The sequence below is a fragment of the Tiliqua scincoides genome, chromosome 7 (assembly GCF_035046505.1).
Source record: "Tiliqua scincoides isolate rTilSci1 chromosome 7, rTilSci1.hap2, whole genome shotgun sequence".
Lineage (NCBI taxonomy): Eukaryota > Metazoa > Chordata > Lepidosauria > Squamata > Scincidae > Tiliqua > Tiliqua scincoides.
The window spans coordinates 67,453,219-67,457,566 of record NC_089827.1 but is presented as its reverse complement, the minus strand read 5'-3'; the positions used below and the strand labels follow the sequence as shown (position 1 = coordinate 67,457,566).

The window sequence follows — 4,348 nt, the reverse complement described above, 5'->3', positions numbered from 1 at the left end:
CTGCCTGCCTTGCATGTTCATGTTCCTCTTTCGGTCTTTGAGACCCCTCTTTGCACAGGGAGATTAGTTTGGCCAGCCATTTGCTGCCACAACCCCTACAACTTGACGTTCTCTACCCTTACAGAAACAGGATAGGTCCATGGTGCAGCTCCACCAAATCCCCACTGTTTTCCTCATCTGTCTCATGTGATGTCAATTTGACTGCACTCTTAGTGAGCCTTTTCCTGGTTTTCCTTCTCTTCTTCACTCTCCTCATTCTCCTTCCTTCTACCCACTTCCCCAGGGCTCTATTGTACAAGATGTTTTGCCAAATTCCCTTTCCAAACTTGGTCTAGAGAACTTATGCCCACATTCAGTTAATTAGTCCACCTGGCTCAAACACAGCTAGCTCTAGTGGCATACAGAACTACTACTGAATCCCAGTACCAATGGGAAGGTAACCAGTAGGTAACTTACCTGTGGGAATGCAAGGTCCCTCCTACCAGTTCTCAAAGCAGCAGCTCCTCTAGGTACAACACCCTCTTAGCTCTCCACCAACCAGTAGTCTCCAGCCTTCCCATGTCAAGCAATCCTTGGTAGTCCATTCATGGTCCATCAGACAGTCAGTTCATGAGTTGGTCTGTTAGTCCATCAGCAGGTCCATTAGTCAGTCCACCAGTCAGTCAGCTAGTCTACCAGTCTTTCCTCCACACTTTTCTCCTTCTGCTACCCACATCCTCTCCTTCCTCCAGGTGCTACTTTTCTCCCTAAGGCCCCTGTTGCCTTCAAGTGGCTACAGTTGTGCAACTCACTGCATTCTGAGACCTGGTGTTAACCCCATGTTTCCCAGACTTGTCAGAGCAAGGGGCCACTGTTGATACCACACTCTATCTCCTTGAGGAATCTTGTGTGTTTCCACTACACATGATCATTAGCTGTAGAATTTCCCATGAGCTAGTTCGCTCAAGGCCCAGTTGGAATCCTTTTTGTTTGTTTTTGAGCACTAAAATACACAGGCTTTTGCATTTTCACCCTTATCTGTTTTGCTTTCACAGCCAAATTATACAGTCACACCACTGCCCATTTCACAAGGTCCCTGCACATTATTTTATGTATTTATTTATTTAGTATGTGCATGTTACATGTATTTTAATAAGCATTGTTGATAACACCCTGCTTGTATGAGGAAAAGAAATCTAACCCACCCATGTATGAAGGAGGATTCAGACCTACCTCTGTTTTCTCCCCTGACTTGTCCTACCAAGATAATCCTCCCTTCAGGGTCCATGCCAAATTGGAACACATGAAACAATCCACTTGTGTCTGTGTGCTGACAGGGTAGTTTGTCCAAACATGCCATAGGGAACGGGCAGGGAGGAGTACAACAGGGTGGGGGACAGTGTCAGTGGGAGGTGGGAGTGGGCAAATTGGGCCCCGGAGGGGGGTAGGATTGGCAATAGCAGTGTATCCTGTATCCAGTTCCTCTTCTTGGGACAGATACACCAGGTCTGAGGCAATGTGGATGTGTGCTTGCTATTTAGTAGGCACGGGTTGCCACATTGCAGCAGCTGGGACTTACCCTGGTTTAAGGGGGCGAATGTGCCCTTATCTTGAGGAGACCTCCAGCATTGAAACGTCCTCTGTAGATGAGGTGTAGCTCATGCAGGTGCCGCTGCATCAGTCTGGGGGAAGGTTGGATAGAATAAATCATTGGTGCTTGAGGTCCAGACCAGGAGGTCTGGTCTAGAGGATAGAGCCTCCATTAGCCCGAAGATAACATCAGAAGGTCGCCAGTTCGAGGACACCGGCAACTCCCTGGATGGCTGAGAATGGCAAGACCTCGAAGCAGCTGACAAAGCCAAGCTGAATGATTCCACCTGCTCTTGGTGTGAGCAAGAAGCGTCTTGGCTGCCCTCCATGTGAGAGATGGAGCTGCTTGTCAGCCTGCATGGGAGAACTGGAGGGCAGAAGTGAGACCAAACCAGGAAGATCCATTCTGAAATGTGGTTGGTTCTTGAAAGAGAGAACCTTTACAATTGTAAAAATCCCCTTGAGGGATTTAGAAACGCCTGCCTATGTAAACCGCCTTGAACAAAGTCAGAGGACTAATCCGATGACCAGAAAGTCGGTATATAAATACCTAGTTGTTGTTGTTGCTGTTGTAGTTTTTTAAACAGTACGGTAATAGCCACAGCACTATGGGGCTAAATGGGGGCAAATTAGCATCCTAAAATAGGGCTTTAAAAACAGGTGAACTGTTGAGGCTGGAGATATTCCTTGCAGCAGAAAGAATATCCAGAAGGTTCCTTTTAGTCTTTTTATCTTTCCTAACAGCATTTGTAAAACTGGTGTGATGGCCATAGTCCATCTCCCATTTTAGGTGCTGAGGCCAGTAGCTAACATGATGATGAATATAAAAATTGCTCCTTTATTGGAAAAGCCAATATCTGCATGGCTAAAGACGGCTGAGTAATTTTCTCAGCCTGCTACGTACGATCATATTTGTTCATTCGGGAAAGTCACTTAACCTCAGTTGATTATGGTGCTGAAGTCTATTTGCATGGTCATCAGACCTTCAATCCACTAATACTGCTGTAATGAAGATAAATAGCTAGAATTACATTAGAAATAAATTAGTATTTCCCTGGTGCTGAAAGCAGGATGATAGTTTGGAAGCTGAATTTAATGGAAATCTCCATCCCACGCACCTTCAATCTGTCATCTAAAGGTCAATGTTTATGCTATAAGGAATGATACAGGGACTACTCTGGTATGGCACCATTCCATGAACAGACTGGGTCAGATCATTGGTCCTTCAGTAAGGTACTATCTGCAGTGACTGGCAACAACAATTGAGCATTTAAGAGCCCAATCCCATACTTACTGGCCATCATCAGTAGGGGTTCTCCGCTGGTGCTGACTGCCATAAAACAGTCAGCCTCAGTCATAAAGGGTACTCTAACTGCTCACTGTAGCGGGTAAGTCAACAGGAGAGGTGGAAAAGGGTGGGAGAGGTCTGAAGCAATGGGGGCAGAGAGGGGGTGAAATTTGGCAGGGGTGGGGGATGGGAAGATCAGGTATGGGAAGAGACGGGTTCTGTGGCAGTGGTAGCTGCCAATCCTAACCTCCTTTCCCAGACTCGATTCCCACAGTGCAAATTCACATGGACCTGTGCCAATTATTTAGCTAGCGCAGGTGCAAATAAATACCCCCCTCCCGTGCCACAGAGAATCACCCCTAAATAAGGGAATAATTGTTCCTTTAGCTAGAGGAGACATCCACAACTGCTTCCACCACAGGATGCAGCAGTCGCCATTTTGGTGGGGGAGAGGGAATGGATAGGGTTGGGCTGTAAGACAGGGGTCTTTCCCAGTTCATCCTCAAGAAGCCAAAGATTGAATGGGGCCTTTCGTATGCAAAGCATGAGTTCTACTACTGAGCTATGGACCTTCTCCATAATCCCCTTCCCTGATATAATGCAACAGGTGTTGTGCAGGCCTGATGTAACACAGCAAAGCACGAGTCCCAAGTGCATGCCTCTGCCATGTCAGGGGGTGGCAAGAGTTACGCCATCCATCTTCATTACTGGTGCAATGGCTATTCCTGTAAAAAAAAAAGCAGTGATAAATGTATTTTTTTTAATGTGAATACCACCTTTCTGTCCATAAAGATGTCCGAGGCAACCACAAAACAAAAGTAAAGTCAAATAAATCCAAGTTTAAAACATATCCATAGTATAAAGCATTGTGCCACTTTTTAAATTAAAAAGCATCTGAAATATACAGAGTAAGGCTTTTATTGTAAATTTCATATCACCATAAAAATAATCCAATCCTGTAAGTGAAATATATCTGTTAGCTTTATTAGGTGGGCTATTTGCTTTTGGGCTTCCTAGGGTAGCTGGTTACCAGCTGTGGGAATCCAGATGCTGAACAAGATGGGCCTAGAGCCTGATCCAGCAAGACAGTTCATATATTCTTGCATTTTCCTTCTATACAAGTTGCACAACTGTTACCCTGCACATGCCTGATCTCATCTGATCTCGGAAGCTAAGAAGGGTCAGGCCTGGTTAGTACTTAGATGGGAGACCACCTGGGAATATTGGGTGTTGCAGGCTTATACCATAGTCTTTTGAGACTGAAGGTTACCAACCATCTCACACAGTTTTTTGATTCTGCGAAAGATTATCATGGATATTGGGTAATCCCTCCCCCCCCCCCCCACGTAAAGCCCTCATCAGTTGAAAAGGCAAAAGCAGACAACTGCCACAAAAGCAAGCTGTGGTTAAGACTCCAATTCAGAAGAGTCTTTGTTCTCTTTAAATCTTTAAAGTTGTTTTTGTTTTAATTTTGGGGGGTACATAATAAAC

General features: G+C 45.3%; 1 pseudogene; it reads left to right on the top strand.

Annotated features, from left to right (window-relative positions):
* Positions 1-3,977: 3,977 nt before the first annotated feature.
* Positions 3,978-4,096, top strand: LOC136657737 (5S ribosomal RNA; annotated as a pseudogene).
* The last annotated feature ends 252 nt before the right edge of the window (positions 4,097-4,348 follow it).